At 37.8% G+C, this 19,544-nt stretch overlaps 1 non-coding gene across 1 annotated transcript; it reads right to left on the reverse strand.

The window, feature by feature from the left end:
* Positions 1 to 15,974: 15,974 nt before the first annotated feature.
* Positions 15,975 to 16,078, reverse strand: LOC128052940 (U6 spliceosomal RNA). Its single transcript, XR_008199890.1, has one exon. It is a non-coding gene; the product is annotated as a U6 spliceosomal RNA (small nuclear RNA).
* Between the last annotated feature and the right edge of the window lie 3,466 nt (positions 16,079 to 19,544).

Genomic DNA, 19,544 nt, shown 5'->3' on the forward strand with positions numbered 1-19,544 from the left:
TATATGTATATACATACAGATATATACAGGTACAGGTTCAATCCCTGGATTGGGAAGCTTTCCCAGAGAAGGAAATGACAACCCACTCCAGTATTCTTGCTTGTAAAATCCCACAGACAGGGGCCTGGCGAGCTACAGTCCATGAGGTTGCGAAGAGTTGGACACAATTGAGTGACTGAGCCAGACACACATGCATGTATGTGTACTTTACTTATTACACATGCTCATATACACATATACACAAAAGAAATTTGAAAATTAGTTTTTATAGTGAGCTTCACAGTTCTGCATTCCCACCAGCAATGAATGAGTTACTCTTGCTCTACACACTTCTTAGCATTTGGCAGCATCAGTGTTTTGGATTTTGGCCATTCTAATTGGTGTAGTACCTCACTGTTTTGATTTGCATATCTTCCGAGACACACAGGTGAGAACCCTTTCATATGCTATTTGCAATCTATCTTCTTTGATGAGGTCAAGGTTTTGACTCATTTTTTAAACAGATTGTCTGTTTACTTATTGTTGATTTTCAAGAATTCTGTGAATATTTTTGATAGACATTACTTATCAGATATATCTTTTTCAAATATTTTCTCCCACTCAGTGGCTTATCTTTCTATTCTCTAGTCAATGTTTACATAAAGCACAGTTTTTAAATTTGTTTTAATGAAGTCTAGCTGATCAATTCTTTCTTTCATGAATTTCTTTGGTTTTGTATCTAAAAAGTTATTACCAAACCCAAGATTATTTAGTTTTTCTCTTATATTCTAAGACTTTTCGAGTTTTATATTTTCTATTGAGGTCTGTGATCCATTTGATCCAGACATGTTTCTCTGTACATCTTTTTGTCCTTCACATCCCTGTCAATCAGCTACTTCTCTCCTCTAACATGCTATATTCTTCTGTGTAACATATATAACCATCTGTTGTCTGTCTATATCTATCAATTTTATTTTTTTCCAATCTAATTTATCTTTAATCTATCTACTTCTCTCTCTAGTCAAAACATTTATTGCATTCTGCCTGTTTTCTTGATAAGAATAAAAACTTCACTAGGGAAGGAAAATTATGGGACTTATGTATGCTATCTCTAGTATACAGCGCATACTACACTGTACATGAAGTATACACTCAAACCATATGTCTGGTAAATGAATGTGTCAGTTGGAGTATCTACTTGTAATTACTTACTTGGGGTAGGCATCTCCTAAACTGAAAAATATGACTTAGAAAAATCAAACTAATTCTCCAATTGCTGTTTAGCTCACAAGGATATGGCCTAATCTCATTTGATAAGATTCCTCTCAACGTGACTATATTCACTTTGAAATGGTTAGCTCAACTTAGAAGTTATGTTACCTAGTTACACACCCTTCCTATTTATGGTCTGGCATAATATATTAGAATTTAAAAAAAAAAAAAAAAAAAAAAGGTTTCCACTACATAGAAACAATTAAGGATAATATCCCCTCCAAACCTAGTATGAAGAAAAAGTACAGGCTCAGTTTTTTGAGTCATTACTTGTAGCTCTGATTTCTAAACTATGTACTTAATTCTTCCATGAAGGCTATTAGTATCCCCTAAAAACAACTTTACTTATCAGTTTAGACTCTGATCTATAGCAGAGGCTCTTGGTTTTTTCCTAATGCTATATTTTATGAGCCAAATGTGGACTGTGAGTTCTGTTAGAAATATATGGAAATGATAAAAAATAAACCTGTAATTCATATATAAAAAAGGCTTTTGGCCATTAACATAAAAATATATATTAAGAAAACTCTCCAATCAATGAGGATTATACCTGTCTCTAAGATATATCCAGTTTTCTAACTTTTAGTCATTTGCTTTTTCTTTATTTCTAACAATAAGCAGCAAAGATGATTGATTGTTTAACTATAGGTTGTTTCTCTAACCCTTATTGACCTGGTCTACTACTAACGCCAAACAGGAAGTGAAACAGGATGGGATATCAATTCAAAGGGAGAACTCCATGTGTAGGACAACATTCGTCTCAATAATCTTAACATATGATTCAATTTTCAACTTGACTTTTCGTCACACAATTTGCATGTGGAAGATTGTCTTCTTCTCTTACTGGTTAATTTTTCTTGAGTAAAGTTTAGAGCTGTAAAATTAAAATCCATATATTAAAGAATTGTTACTTTTGTCAGCTTATGATCAGTGGATATATGATTAAATCATTGGGATGACTTGCAGTGATGGCTAAAAATTTTCAGTATGACTAAAATCACATTAGCAGTTACTGTTTAAAGAAAAAGGAAATCTTATCTTTAGCAATGTATATGTCTGGGAAAAAATATGTAATTCCTCTGGCCTCCTTGTGTGGAAAATTAAGGTAGTACAATAAATCATTCTTTAGTCACGTTTGATATTATAGAATTCTACAGATACTCCACAATATGCTTCATTATCTGCAATGGTATGAATATTTGCAAGGTAATCCTGGTTTGAAGATTTTTTTCTTCTCTGTGTGTATATGTGTGTCTGTCTGTCTGTAATTTTGTCAATGTTAGAGAGCAAATAAAAAAATGTTAAAAGTGAATATCATTAAAGATGAAATAACTGATTGACTTTAATTGTTTTTTTTTTTTATGTAAGAGAAAGCAAACATCACAGTATGCCCAATATAAAATACCCCCTGATTTTCTGAAATAATAGATTTTAGATATTACCAGTTTCCTCCAATTTCACTAAAATCACTATTATCAATAATTCAAATACAGAAATAAAAATCAATAGTAAAAAGGAGGGGGATTAAGATGGCAGGGTAGGAAGACATAGAGCTCACCTCCCCATAACAAGCAACATCAAAAATATATCTATAGAGACAGAGATGGCAAATGTGCACAGTTTCACAAACTAGAAAAGGCAAGGAAATAGAGTATCCTCTAAAGGCACCAAAAAAGAAAGCTACTGTGCTGACATGTTGATTTTTGCCAGTGAGAATCCTGTTGGATTTCTGACCTATAGTGCTATCAGTTAATTCTCCTGTGGGACTCTCTATAGAGGAAAGAAAGATGTTTTTACTAGATCGTCTATGGAGTGGTGAGTGAGAGCTTTCCTCTCAGTCCATGGATCATCAGCAGGAACGTCACTGACTGTTTATGAATAAATGTTCTACATAACATGAAGACAAAAGACACCGTTTTAGTTTTAGTTCTAAGAGCAGACCCTGACAAGAGGACTTGGGTGATGCTAGGAAACACAAATGAAGAATGAAGAAAGAAAATCAGGGAAATGAAACACTAATGAGCAGGTAATCACTCAGCCTCCCTCTGGAACTTCTGATAAGCCATGGAGAACACATACTGGGACCTTCCTACTGTGGAATGGCAAGTGAAAATGAAAGTGAAAGACACTCAGTCAGTGGCAGACTCTTTGCGACCCCATGGACTATGCAGTCCATGGAATTCTCCAGGCCAGAATACTGGAATGGATAGCTGCTCCCTTCACCAGGGGATCTTCCCAACCCAGGGATCACACTCAGGTCTCCCACATTGCAGTGGGATTCTTTACCAGCTGAGCCATGAGGGAATGGCAAGGCCAGGACATTTATCCTCTGGTTCTTCTCTCCTACTTGGGGAAATAGATTGCTCCTCACTGAGTATTGGTCTCCCAGACTGCACTTTCCCACAATTCTGGGTTGTCCCTAATCAAGAGAAACCTGTAGTGCCAGAGAAAGTTCTGAAGCAGAGACTAAGAGATTCTGGTGTTTAAGGTAGGACTATCAGTTTGCTAGAGACATCCACAGCTGTCTGTGAGCTCAGATGAGCTGAGAAGATAAAGGACAGCAGATCTTGTTGACAAAAACCAGAAAACTATACTGTGGTGGGAGAAAAACCTAGATGGTCCACACTTAAAGTGATTATTTGGGGGGAACAAAGGATTTGCTTACTGTTAAAATGGGGATGGGCTTCCCTCGTGGCTCAGTAGTAGAGAATCTGCTTGTAGTGCTGGAACCACAGGAGACTGTGGGTTCAATTCCTGGGTTGGGAAGATCCCCCTGGAGGAGGAAATGGCAACCTACTCATCAGGACAATCTCATGGACAGAGGAGCCTGGTGGGTTACTGTCCATGGGATACCAAAGAGTCAGACCGAACTGAAGCAACAGAACAAGTATGCACAAAATGGGGATGACAAATGAATTCCAACTCTCATACCATCTCTGATTAACTGGTTGCACAGTGCTGTGTTGAGGAGGATTCTCAAAAGGCTCAGTAGGAAATTGTATCTTTATCAATTAGTAACCAAAACATGGAAATGGAAGAACAGAGGGACAGCATGTGGGCCATGTATGTGCCATCCTCTTTAAAGTAGAGACTATTTTTATTAGCATCACTAAATGTGATTTCTTTAATAAATTCTTCCACAGATTTGATCTTTCAAAATGCACAGCATGTGAGGTATCTTTGGTTAACAGGCAAATTCTCCAATTAAAGTTATGAATAAAACTGGGATAACTTCAAAAGCACAGTAGTTATAGGCATTAGCTTTGTTATTCTGCTACATGTTTTAAGTAAACATGATATTTTTTCCTCAGTTATACACAAAATCAGTCATGATATTAACCAGAAGAAACAAAATATTAAAGAAAGACAGTGTTTAATAGTGTCAGTGCTTGGTCATAGTCATCAATGTTGGAACAAGGAGGGGTGTTAATATATCAGTTCTCTTAGTAATTTTCATTAAACAATACAGTGTTAACAAATATGGATATGCTAATTAGTTAGATGGGAGGAATCCTTTCACAATGTATATGTATATCAAATAACCATGATGTGTACTTTTGTCAATTATACCTCAATAAAACTGGAAAAAAAATTCCTCAGAGGAAAATAAATCATTAAATCAAGTGGGCAAAAAAAAGTATTATTCATCTTTTATAAGATCTTAATGAGGAAAATATCACCGTTTACTTTACGACATTATTTGAACTTCAGACTCCAACAATAAGTACAATATTTCATCTTCTGCTTTTGCAACACAACTCAATTTCGAGTTCTATGGTTATTCCTAAATGAAGTGAAGTCACTCAGTTGCGTCTGACTCTTTGCAACGTCATGGACTGTAGCCTACCAGGTTCATCCATCCATGGGATTTTCCAGGCAAGAGTACTGAAGTGGGGTAACATTTCCTTCTCCAGAGCATCTTCTTGACCCAGGGATCGAACCCGGTCTCCCACATTGTAGGCAGATACTTTACCATCTGAGCCACCAGGGAAGTCCTGGTTATTCCTGAGTAGCCTTCAAATATCATCTCCAATAATGCATATGAGTAAAAACTACCATCAGGTCCTGCCCAAACCATTACTGCTAATATATCTGTATTTAGCTTCATCACAATGTAGCAATAGTAATATATGTGTATATATATATATATACACACACATATATGATGCACACACATGTGGAATAATTCTCATGGAAAACTAACTGGAAACTGGCAGAAGAGCTCCAACACAGTCAAAATTGGACTTTGCCAGTGTGAGCAGAGGGAGTTGGTGACCCAAGAGTAAGCCAAGGCTAACCGCTGAATCTAGAGCAGAGAGCCCCTGGCATAGGACTCATTTAGCTACACAGAGGCAGCCTGGAGGATCTGGGCTGTGGTTACAGTGAAATGGTGGCAGTCGTTGTCGGCGCACTCAAAAGTACACAGTGATTTGTCTCCCAGTGAGAGTACTCCAGTTCTGCTCACTCCACACTGAAGCTTGCTAAATCTGGGGCAGACAGGTCCTGGGAGAAGACTGCCACAGAGGCAGCCAAGATCTCAGGCAGCAGTTCAGTCGCCTCAATTCTTGCATAGCCACAACTCCAAACCACCAGCTCTAGGTCCAGACTACTAAACACAACAGCTTTGCACTAACTAGATCTGTGATGAATATAAGAGAGAAAGGTTTGTGATGGGGACTGCTGCTGAGCAGAACCATGGACACATACAGAAATGATTCATAGGTCCTGGGTGACCACACAGGCCTTACCTGCATTACCAATCCCTCTTTTGGGGCAAGGTGCACATTCATGGGTAATAAAACATTCATGGTGGAACCTGACCCTCAAAGCTTATTATCCAACAGTTGAGGGGCAGACTTCACACCCAACAAGACATTGGCAGATATAACAGAGAGGAAGCCCTGACTCATACCCTGCACAGGCTTCAGATAAATCAACACCAACTATATCTTCTGTCAAAGAGATAATGGCCAGCACACCCTGAGTAAAGACAAGCATCCAGAAGAACAAAACAATAAAGTCTCTAAATTTTCTTCATTAAGTATACATATAAAATTTACCTGCAAATAAGAAGATATTAATATAAAGCCTATAAGTATCAAAAACTGACACGAAGGTTTTGTGGGCATGCATGATTTTTTTAACATAAAATTAGGCTTCATCAAGAAAGTGACAGCTCAGGGAAAATATGAAAGCAATTTTGAATAAAGTGAAAATGAAGTCATTCAGTCATGTCCGACTCTGTGTGACCCCGCGGACTGTAGCCTACCAAGCTCTTCTGTCCATGGGATTCTCCAGGCAAGAATACTGGAGTAGGTTGCCATTTTCTTCTCCAAAGGTATTATTCAAATTCCCTTTGCAATGTATACTTTTCTCAGGTAGGAAAGGAATAACTTGCTAAAATTTGGATCAATCTCTGTAAAAATGAGAGATGGGTAATCATTGTTATAACAAATTTCTCTAAAGGTCACTAGTGAGGAATATCCTTCCACCTATATATTTATCTATCTACACATCCATCCATCCACTAGCACACCTATATACATATACACCTACATGTCTACCTACCTGCCATCTATCTCTATGGTCTGCTTTCAGTTATTTTAGTATTTTTACATCATGCCTTGTTATTTCAATTTTATTTATTCATTGGACAACCACTGTTATGGCAGAAAATGAAGAGGAACTAAAAAGTCTCTTGATGAAAGTGAAAGAGGAGAGTGAGAATGTTGGCTTAAAGCTCAACATTCAGAAAACGAAGATCATGGTATCCGGTCCCATAACTTCATTGGAAATAGATGAGGAAACAGTGGAAACAGTGTCAGACTTAATTTTTGGGGGCTCCAAAATCACTGCAGATGGTGACTGCAGCCATGAAATTAAAAGATGCTTACTCCTTGGAAGGAAAGTTATGACCAACCTAGATAGCATATTCAAAAGCAGAGACGTTACTTTGCTGACTAAGGTCCGTCTTGTCAAGGCTATGGTTTTCCCAGTGGTCATGTCTGGATGTGAGAGTGGGACTGTGAAGAAAGCTGAGCACCAAAGAATTGATGCTTTTGAACTGTGGTGTTGGAGAAGACTTTTGAGAGTCCCTTGGACTGCAAGGAGATCCAACCAGTCCATTCTGAAGGAGAGCTACCCTGGGATTTCTTTGGAAGGAATGATGCTAAAGCTGAAACTCCAGTACTTTGGCCACCTCATGCGAAGAGTTGACTCATTGGAAAAGACTCTGATGCTGGGAGGGATTGGGGGCAGGATGAGAAGGGGATGACAGAGGATGAGCTGGCTGGATGGCATCACTGACTTGATGGCCGTGAGTCTGAGTGAACTCCAGGAGTTGGTGATGGACAGGGAGTCCTGGGGTGCTGCGATTCATGGGGTCGCAAAGAGTCAGACAAGACCGAGCGACTGAACTGAGCTGAACTGAAGTACAGCTGGGCTTCAGTATCAGATGGGCTTCCCTGATAGCTCAGTTGGTAAAGAATCTGCCTGCAATGCAGGAGATCCTGGTTTGACTTCTGGGTCGGGAAGATCCGCTGGAAAAGGGATAAGCTACCCACTCTAGTAATTATTGGCCTTCCCTGGTGGCTCAGCTTGTAAAGAATCCAGCTACAATGTGGGAGACCTGGATTTGATCCCTGGGTTGGGAAGACCCCTAGAGAAGGGAAAGGCTACCCACTCCAGTATTCTGGCATGGAGAATTCCATGGAATGAATAGTCCATGGGATCGCAGAGTCAGACACGACTGAGTGACTTTCACTTTCACTTTCAGGTACACCAGGTGGAAGAATTCTGGTGTTGGTCATCACTGAACATGGTATCTGGAGAAATCTAATACTTTCTAAGAAAACATAGCTCTGATTGCAAGACTCCTTGTTAAATGATTCAAACAGAACTACACTCAGCCTAATCTGGAGCTTCAGTTCAGTTCAGTTCAGTCGCTCAGTCGTGTCCGACTCTTTGCGACCCCATGAATCGCAGCACGCCAGGCCTCCCTGTCCATCACTAACTCCCGGAGTTCACTCAGACTCACGTCCATCGAGTCAGTGATGCCATTCAGCCATCTCATCCTCTGTCATCCCCTTCTCATCCTGCCCCCAATCCCTCCCAGCATCAGAGTCTTTTCCAATGAGTCAACTCTTCGCATGAGGTGGCCAAAGTACTGGAGCTCCAGCTTTAGCATCATTCCTTCCAAAGAAATCCCAGGGTTGATCTCCTTCAGAATGGATTGGTTGGATCTCCTTGCAGTCCAAGGGACTCTCAAGAGTCTTCTCCAACACCACAGTTCAAAAGCATCAATTCTTCGGCGATCAGCCTTCTTCACAGTTCAACTCTCACATCCATGCATGACCACAGGGAAAACCATAGCCTTCACTAGACAGATCTTAGTCCGCAAAGTAACGTCTCTGCTTTTGAATATGCTATCTAGGTTGGTCATAACTTTCCTTCCAAGGAGTAAGCATCTTTTAATTTCATGGCTTGCAATCACCATCTGCAGTGATTTTGGAGCCCAAAAAAATAAAGTCTGACACTGTTTCCATTGTTTCCCCATCTATTTCCTATGAAGTGATGGGACCAGATGCCATGATCTTCGTTTTCTGAATGTTGAGCTTTAAGCCAACTTTTTCACTCTCCTCTTTCACTTTCATCAAGAGGCTTTTTAGTTCCTCTTCATTTTCTGCCATAAGGGTGGTGTCATCTGCATATCTGAGGTGATTGATATTTCTCCCTGCAGTGTTGATTCCAGCTTGTTTCTTCCAGTCCAGCATTTCTCATGATGTACTCTGCATATAAGTTAAATAAACAGGGTGGCAAAATACAGCCTTGACGTACTTCTTTTCCTATTTGGAACCAGTCTGTTGTTCCATGTCCAGTTCTAACTGTTGCTTTCTGACCTGCATACAGGTTTCTCAAGAGGCAGGTCAGGTGGTCTGGCATTCCCATCTCTCTCAGAATTTTCTACAGTTTATTGTGATCCACACAGTCAGTAGTGTATTATAAAAATGAAATTGCCTATAAAAAAAAAGTGCTTCCATAGGCAATTATGGAACAAGTATATGAAACAAATATAGCATGTTATGAATGAAAAATATTACTATGAATAAATGTAAGAGGACAGTATCTGGATAGTGACTTCTAGTTTTCTTACCAGATTGAGGTAGTAGGTGACAAATAACAGGAAATCTATTTGGAGTGCTGAATCTGTTCAAGAATTAATTTTATGGTTCTCAGAAAGTTATAATACAGGTGATAATTTTTACATCTTCTAAGTTCTTGAATGGAAAAGCAAATAGCATCCATGGTAATTATACTTGCAGTTCTTACAGTTAGAAATAAAATAAGTTTCAGAGTGTGCTGAGTGGCTAATAGTGACCGAACACTGAACTGTGCAACACAGTCTTGGGATAAGGAATGTTCAATCAAAAACATACATAAACATTGGAAATACATTTTTTAGAGAAAGAAGTAAAGATGTGATTTTATTGATACCAAGATTAAGTATCATGTAATATGTTTAAAAATCTAAGGATAAATTTAGAATAATAATCCTTGAGATATTTTCAACTTGAATATCTCTAAAATGTATCTGTTAAGTATTCCTTGGAGCATCTATGTGAGCATGTCAAGTGATACGGATTACTAGATTTCAGGATAGGGCATTTCTGTCTCTGAATATCTATGGCTTTTAGAAGATATTCTCCCTACATCTAGCTATACACTGTCCCTATGCAGATTCTAACCTTCTAGTTTCACCTGTTGCTTTGCCCTAAATAACTGTATTCATTCAAATTTAAGTATGCATTACACCAGACAAAATGGAAAGATAGAGACAAATCTCAATTGCTCAGGCCCAGTCCAAGCTCAGCTTTGGAGACAGAAGTGAATGACTGAGTGAATGGAAATCAAATGAAAACCGATAAAGAACTCAAAACTGAGCAAAGAGAGTGGCCTAAGATTGAAGGAAAGCAGCAATATCTGGAAGCAGAAATTCATCATCATGGGTAGAAAATAGGTCATATAATTGGACAGCTTTTCTCTTGAGCACTTTGCCATGGGAAGATCATTGCATGCTGCTGCTCCCTCTGAGCAGAAAAATGGTGCAAACAATGTCATAGTTACTGTGAGGTGTTGGTAGCATCAGTGTAGGATGATTCTTCTTCTCCTGTCCTTTAATCCCTTGAGGATTGTAAAGCCAGCTAAGGAGAACAGCTCTTAATGAGTGTGGTTCCCTGAACCACATAATGGGAGTGAAGCAAAAGAGGGTAATCAATACTATGATTATGTGAAAAGTCTCCACCCATCGGGAGCCCTATCATGAACTGGGTGAAGTGTATCAAATCTTAAATCAGTGCATTCTTATCAATTATATTATTCTTATTCATGCTATTCATTTATCCTTCCCTTCAGAATTATAATAGAATTTTTGTATGTGCTACCCAGTCACCCCATTATTGTTATACTTTCTGCTTTTACTACTTCTAAGGACATTGCATTGTAGTTTAAGACTTTCTTTGCTTTTTGTTTTCGATTATTCTGTTATCTTTTCAGTCTCCAGTTAAAGACCTGACTGAAGCAACTTTGCATGCACCCAGCTTCTCATTAATTATTGATTATAAATAATATTCTTGTTATCAAGTGAAAAAAGTGCATGCTGATTGATTTAGTTGATTCAGTTGAATTAAGAGGAAAAGTTTTCTTTATCTTAAATAAAATACCTTGAAATAGAATAATAAGATAAATAAGCATGAGAGATGAGGTCTTCTAAGCATAGCCCAGATAAAAGATATTTACATTAGAAAAGTCAATTCCTCTACATAAGAAATAAAAAGGAAATTATTGTCCTTATTGTTGTTTGAGATGGAGGGAGGGAAGCTGGCAGCTAGTGCTAAAGTTATCCTAAGTGGCAAGGGTCAAGTAGCAAAAAAAGACAGAAGAAAACCAGGAAAAATATTAAATTACCCTTTATGTGTAATGAAGATCTAATTTTAAGACAATCATGTTTAGTATGTTTTTTTTTTTTCCTTGCCATATCTATTGTCATCATCTGTTGTCCCATATCTGCAATGAAAATCATTTCTACCATTATACTTGTTTTAATAATATTTATGGAGAATAAATGAAATGTTAGGAAATAATAAGGAGAACAGAGAAAGATTTTTTAAAATGAAATGTAAACTGGGCAGCAGCTGTGAAACAAGTTTAAAAATGAACTAACTATTAAAATACATTCTATTAATACTGAAAAACTCCTAAAAGTCAAACTAATATTAAAGAGAAAATCTTAGGGTTCATGTGAGTATAGTTATAGGTTTCTTATTAAGGCATAAAGGATATAGACAGATTGCTTAAGGTTTGGTGTCATCAGAAATATATTTATTTCATAAAGAGTTATTTAATTTTTAAGGAAAGCATTCTTTAGCTGTTGCCTCTAATTTAACTAACGGATTGATCTGAAAAAAATATAGTCATCAATTATATATTCTGCTTATCTATTCAGAAACTTCTTTTTCATGGCATTTTCTTCTATTTATACATATTTGAATGTAAGTAAGAAAAAGCAAGAGAGTTCCAGAAAAACATCTATTTCTGCTTTATTGACTATGCCAAAGACTTTGACTGTGTGGATCACAATAAATTGTGGAAAATTCTTAAAGAGATGGACATACCAGACCATCTGACCTGTCTCTTGAGAAACCTGTATGCAGGTCAGGAAGCAATAGTTAGAATTGGACATGGAACAACAGACTGGTTCCAAATAGGAAAAGGAGTACGTCAAGGCTGTATTTTGTCACCCTGCTTATTTAACTTCTATGCAGAGTACATCATGAGAAACGCTGGGCTGGAAGAAGCATAAGCTGGAATCAAGATTACAGGGAGAAATATCAATATTCTCAGATATGCAGACAACACCACCCTTATGGTAGAAAGTGAAGAGGAGCTAAAAAGCCTCTTGATGAAAGTGAGAGGAGAGTGAAAAAGTTGGCTTAAAGCTTAACAGTCAGAAAACGAAGATCATGGCATCTGGTCCCATCACTTCATGGGAAATAGATGGGGAAACAGTGGAAACAGTGTCAGACTTTATAAAAAAATAAAGCCCAAAAAAGGGCTCCAAAATCACTGCAGATGGTGATTGTAGCCATAAAATTAAAAGACAGTTGCTCCTTGGGAGGAAAGTTATGACCAACCTAGATAGCTTGTTGAAAAGCAGAGACATTATTTTGCCAACAAAGGTCCATCCAGTCAAGGCTATGGTTTTTCTAGTCATGGATGGACATGAGAATTGAACTGTGAAGAAAGCTGAGCACCGAAGAATTGATGCTTTTGAACTGTGGTGTTGGAGAAGACTCTTGAGAGTCCCTTGGACTGCAAGGAGATCCAACCAATCCATTCTAAAGGAGATCAGCCCTGGGATTTCTTTGGAAGGAATGATGCTAAAGCTGAAACTCCAGTACTTTGGCCACCTCATGTGAAGAGTTGACTCATTGGAAAAACCTAATGCTGGGAAGGATTGGGGGCAAGAGGAGAAGGGGATGACAGAAGATGAGATGGCTGGGTGGCATCACCAACTCGATGGATATGGGTTTGGGTGGACTCTGGGACTTGGTGATGGACAGGGAGGCCTGGTGTGCTGCAGTTCATGGGGCTGCAAAGAGTCAGGCATGACTGAGCGACTGAACTGAATTAACTGAACTGAAATATATTCAAAACATGTATTTTCCTAAACTGGCATAACCAAATATCAGTTGGACCCTCCTTTAACTTTTCTAGATATAATTGATAACTCTTTCTTAGAATTTATATAGGAAGGATATATTTGTCTTTACGGCTTCCATAGTAAAGTACCACATACTAGGTAGCCTAGTCAACATCAATTTATGTTCCTACAGTTCTGGAAGCTGGAAGTCTGAGAGCAAGTTGTCTGCATAGTTGATTTCTTCTGAGTCATCTCCCTCTTTCTTCATATGGTCTTCCCTCTGTGTATGTGTGTGTCCTAACCTCCTTTTATAGGAATATCATTCATATTGGATTGAGGCCACCTTAATGACCTCATATAACCATAATCATCTATTTAATGTCCTTTATCTCCAAACCACATTCTGAAGTACTGGGGACAGGGATTTCAACACATGAGTTTTGAAAGACATAGCTTGGCCCATGAAAGTGGATTTATAAGACTAACTCATTTAATAGTTTTAATCACTCAGATCCATAAGTTAGGAAATTTGGAACTTACAACTGCAGTAGAGGAATTTGTACTTATTCTTTCGGTATAAATTGTTGCCCCTGGAGATAAACTTTACTATCTTACTAGATTCTGGTCTTATATTTCAGGACTGCCATGAAGATGTATTGAAAGTTCTACCACACTGGAAGAGTCTAATACCCCACTCATTTGGTGATTTGCCAGCTCTAATTTTGAAATAACACACTGACCACAATGGTGAATATATCAATTTAAAAAAAAAATATACTCTCTGTACTATGTGTCTATTTCCCTATTTCCCTGTGTGTTCTGACAAAACTTACAACTACTTGCACACAGCTTCATGTGGCTTCTGTTTTGCCAAACTATTAAACCAGTCTTACTTAAAATTATCTCTCTGTTTTTTTTTTTTTTTTTTTTTTTTTTTCCTACTGGTCTACCTTGACTTTGCCTTCAGCATTTGCTCATCAAGACTCAGATATGAATGGATCCTGATCTCCTTCACCATATGATTCCTGTCAGAAGTTTCAAAATGTCCTTCAAATTTTGCAGTATGTGTTTGACTTTATTCTCAACACAATCTCTAATTTCAACACTGAATTTGTCATTTTTTTTCTCATGTAATTTGTGTCAGTTCCCATAAATTTGAAAATTTACACTTTTATTCTTTTACAAAATTCCCATCCACAAGGCTTATTTCTAGTTGGGAATTTAGGGATTCCCACCTTCTCAAAATGCTAGTACTCAGGTTCTTAATTTCTAGTTTACCCACCTCTAACACATAACTTACGGTTTGAAATTTAGCTAATGAGTTTTGTGACATGTAACCCTTCAGAGTTAACTTAAAATTATCATCTGTTGTTGTGTTAGTTGCTAAGTCATGTCTGATCCCTTGTGATCACATGGACTGTAGCCTGCCAGGCTCCTATACCTATATGATTTCCCAGACAAGAATACTACAGTGGGTTGCCATTCCCTTATCCAGGGGATCTTGACAATCCAAGGATCAAACTCACATCTCCTGCAGTGCAGGCAGATTCTTTATCATCTGAGCCACCAAGGAAGTCTCAAACCATTATTAGTAGAATGTAAATCATGTATCTTTTAAATTAATTAATTTTTTATTGAAGGATAATTGCTTTACAGAATTTTGTTCTTTGCTGTCAAACCTCAACATGAATCTGCCATAGGTATGCATATATACCCTCCTTCCTGAATGTCCCTCCTATCTCCCTCCCCATTCCACCCCTCTAGGTTGATATAGAGTGCCTGTTTGAGTTTCCTGAGCCATACAGCAAATTTCCATTGGCTATCTATTTTACATATGGTAATATGTTTCCATGTTACATTTTTCATACATTTCACCCTCTCCTCCTCTCTCCCCATGTCCATAAGTATATTCTTTATGGCTGTTTCTCCATTGCTGCCCTGTAAATAAATTCTTCAGTACCATTTTTCTAGATTCCATATATATGTGTTATCATACGGTATTTATCTTTCTGTTTCTGACTCACTTCACTCTGTATAATAGGTTCTAGGTTCATCCACCTCATTAGAACTGACTCAAATGTGTTCCTTCTTCTTATTGCTGAGTAATATTCCATTGGGTATATATGCCACCACTTCTTTATCCATTCATCTATTAATGGACATCTAGGTTGCTTCCATGTTCTAGCTATTGTAAATAGTGCTGCAATGAACAATGGGATACATATGTCTTTTTCAATTTTGGTCTCGTTAGAGTATATGCCTAGGACTGGGATTGCTGGGTCACGTGGTAGTTTTATTCCTAGTCTTTTAAGGAATCTCGATACCATCTTCTATAGTGGCTGTATCAATTTACATTCCCATCAACAGTGCAAGAGTATTCCCTTTTCTCCATACCTTCTCCAGCATTTATTGTTTGCAGATTTTTTTATGATGGCCTTTCTGACCAGTGTGAGGTGATATCTCATTATAGTTTTGATTTGCATTTCTCTAATAACGAGTGATGTTGAGCATCCTTTCAGGTGTTTGTTAGCCATCTGAATGTCTTCTTTAAAGAAATGTCTGTTTAGGTCTTTTTCCCACTTTTTGATTGGGTTGTTTATTTTTCTGGTGTTGAGTTCCATGAGTTGATTATATATTTGGAAATTAATCCTTTGTCAGTTGTTTCAATTGCTATTACTTTCTCCCATTCTGAGGGTTGTCTTTTCACCTTGCTTCCCTGGTGACTCAGAGGGCAAAGCATCTGCCTGCAGTGCAGGAGACCTGGGTTCAATCTCTGGGCCAGGAAGATCCTCTGGAGAAGGAAATGGCAACTCACTCCAGTACTCTTGCCTGGAAAATCCCATGGACAGAGAAGCCTGGTAGACTATAGGCCATGGGATCGCAAACAGTTGGACATGACCGAGTGACTTCACTACAGTTTCCTTTGCTGTGCAAAAGTGTTTAAGTTTAATTCTGGTCCCGTTCATTTACTTTTGTTTTTATTTGCGTTACTCTAGGAAGTGGGTCATAGAGGATCTTGCCTTGAAAAAATATGAAATGATTCATGAATTTGTGCTTCATCCTAGAACAGGGGCCATGCTAATCTCTGTATCATTCCAATTTTAGTATATGTGCTGCCAAAACGAGCATTTTCTTTTCTTTTCTTTTGATGCAAGTGCCTAGCTTAAACTTTGATTGCTGAGACAACCATTTCAAGGGCTATCTACTCCAAAGTCAGCTATCTAGAATAAATATCTACATCCCCAGAAACTTGACTAAATAAAGTACCAGGCCACCTCTCAGCACTGAGGCTTATTTTTTTTTATAAATCCTGGTTGATTTCCATAACTGATCATTTGGGCCACTTTTTATTTTGCCCCCACACTTTAAATTACCACTTTTTGTTTTAAATTCAGCAATAATGAGCCCACAAAACTTCTAGACTATTACCTTCATCCTCAGTAAAAGCAGAACCTCAGACTAGTGCACTCTTTTACCTGCTCTCGCTCTGATTCTCCTTCACTCTCCGCATTTCCCATTCCCAACTCCCTGCTGTGTGACTCCAGTTGCACTGCGTATTTTCTAGGTCTTATAATTAATCAGGGTTTCCTTGGTGCCTCAATGGTAAAGAGTCTGCCTGCAATGTGGGAGACCTGATTTTGATTCCGGGGTCAGGAAGATTCCTGGAGAAGGGAAGGGCTACCCACTCTATTATTCTTTCCTGGAGAATTCCATGGATAGAGGAGCCTGGTGGGCCTCCTGACTGACTGACTGACTAACACTTTGGGTTTCCCTGGTGGCTCAGTGGTAAAGAATCTACCTGAAATGTGGGAAACGTGAGTTCAATCCCTAGGTTGGGAAGATCCCTTGGAGAAGAAAATGGCCTACATATTCCAGTATTCTTGCCTGGAGAATTCCATGGACAGAGGAGTCTGGTGGGCTCATGTTGCAGAATCAGACACAACTGAATGATTTTCATTTTCATTATAATTAATCAACCTTTATTGTTTCAAAGTTTCTTGATGATGTTACTGGAGGGTGTCTTGAAATCATAATGAGAACTATAAGGTCAGTCCAGCCACAATGGTAGTTATTAATATAGGCTAAGAGAGAAAACAAAACAAAACACAAACTCTTGTCAATAAAACTGAAATCTATATCAACCAATTAATATCAGGCCATATAATTCCCTTTAGTAGATCACTTTTGAGTTTCAAATAGTCTTTGAGTGAAAATGATGTATAACCAAAACAATTTATTTTTTCAATCTGATTCCCACTATTATTTTACCTCTCTTCCTTAATTCAACAATATATGTCAATGTTCTTTTTACCCCCAAAATATAGTTTACATTTCCTTTCTTGGTGTTTTTATCATGCTATTGACTTGACCTAGAATATCATTTTCTTTCACTGTTTCTGTCTTTTTTTTTTTTCTGAGTATCCTCCAGTGTTCCTATTTAAGCAGTTATCTTCACAACAAGTTTCCAGTCCTATAATTTGAGCTTAAGGCCCCAGGTGGGTGTATACTAAAGAAATGTTGAGCTCTCTTAATTTTCATAAGGAGAAGTCAGGGTAAGTTATGGATACCAGTATAATCAGTCCAAAAGAACAGTGTTTAACTCCATAAATTCTTCTCATCAAATTTGGCTTCATGGACCAGTGAACTTGCATAGGGTTTAGCACTCAAAATTGTGTGCTGTACTTGGAGTTGAATATTCTGTAATCATTGTTTTGAAATTTTATCTTTGTGCGTTTTATAAATAAATCCTATCAAAAAATGCAGAATGGGAATGGGAAGGGTCAAATTTAAATGAGAACCCTGTAGCATCTGGGCCTAGATAAGTTGCTGCCCATCCCTGACTCATCCAGACAGCTCCATGGTGCTTTCAAGGGGGGACTTAATGAGGGCTTCTCACCTAATCCCTATCCAGACACTTAGTACATCCCTCATGGATGTTGCAATCCATTTGGGAGACTGAAAGTGTCAGGGTGGTGGAGTCTAGGGAAAAGGAAACTGATGTCTTGCCCCCAGCCAGAGCCTTCTTTTTTTTTTCTTGGGTCCCTCACGTTGTGTAGTAAGTCATGCCTCCAATGAATTACAATGAATGCCTCCAATGAATGAGCAAAGAACCACTCCATACCAATTATACTGAGGTAAGTGAAGCTCGTCCTCACACTGCCACTCACACAGTTCAACATTTGAAATTAAACAAGAGAAACACAGAGGGGTAAAGTCACTCCACAGCCACTGATTATATATATATATATTTTTTTTCTCCTGAATGGTTTCAATACACAGTATTATCATGTTAAACTTAAGACAGCTCTGAAGGTATGAAATATATATATATATATATATATATATATATATATATATAGCATAAAGGAATAATTTGAGAAAAATGTTATATGTATAGAAGTAACAAAGGGAGATTTAAACATAGTGCAATATATAAACTGTGTGTACTGATTTTGGACCCACCATTTTTTAGATGTTTATTCTTGCAATATTACTTGGCTTCCAAATATCATATTTTTTTCTTATTTTTGTTTGTTTAAATCTGAAATGAACTATTGACAGATGCTCAGTAAATTTTAATTACTTTTTTACTGTAAAGCAATTATCTTCTATCATTAAGTCAGAAAAGCACATTGAGTTGCTAAATAACTCCTAAAATATATCACACAGGGCATGGCCTGGAAATAAAAACACTGACACACACACAAAAAATAATTTTAAAAATTAAGTGAGAAATTTAGATTTTACAGAACACCTAAGGAAAGTAAATATAGCCCTTAGAAGGGGAGGGGGGTGGGAATCAAAGACAGAAAATGATATAATTAACACATCATGATTATTAATAGTTAGTGAGAATTACTCAGAGACATTTGAAGAACTTTTTGTTGAATAGTAATAGCATATATTAAGGCTTCCCTGGTGGCTCAGTGGCAAAGAATCCACCTGCCAGCACAGGAGAAGCAGGTTATATTCCTGGGTTGGGAAGATCCCTTGGGGAAGGAAATGGCAACCCACTCCAATATTTTGCCTGGGAAAGCTCAAGAACAGAGGAGGCTGGTGGGATACAGTCCAAGGACTGGCAAAATAGTTGGACTCAACTCAATGACTAAATAATAACAACAGCATATAGTACTCTTCAATAAAATATCTCCCAATGGTCAATAAAAATTAAGTACAGGCTTGAACAATAATTTTGGGAAGAGCGACTAAGTAAAGGGAAATCTATTGGAGAAGTGCACCATGGTACAAAACAGGGATAACCCATGAGAATAGGTTGTTCCAACTATTGTGCTGATTCAGTAGGTATAAGAACTCAACTCAGATATGTGAATTTTCTATTCTCCTTCTGCTGGAAAGAAAAAGGATAAAAACTAACTAGCATAAAAATAATCTCAAACACAGCATTAAATGTGTAACAGACAATTTTTTATTCAACATAAAACTACTCTGAAGCAGATATCATCATTAGATGGATAAGGAAATTAAGGGACAGAAAGGTGATTTGCACTCTTTCAAATTGATTACAAGTTTAACAGTCAGGATTGTGTCATGACTCTCCAATTACAGAGTCTATGCGTTTAACCTCTACATCACA

Source organism: Budorcas taxicolor, chromosome 8 (genome assembly GCF_023091745.1).
Source record: "Budorcas taxicolor isolate Tak-1 chromosome 8, Takin1.1, whole genome shotgun sequence".
Classification (NCBI taxonomy): Eukaryota; Metazoa; Chordata; class Mammalia; order Artiodactyla; family Bovidae; genus Budorcas; species Budorcas taxicolor.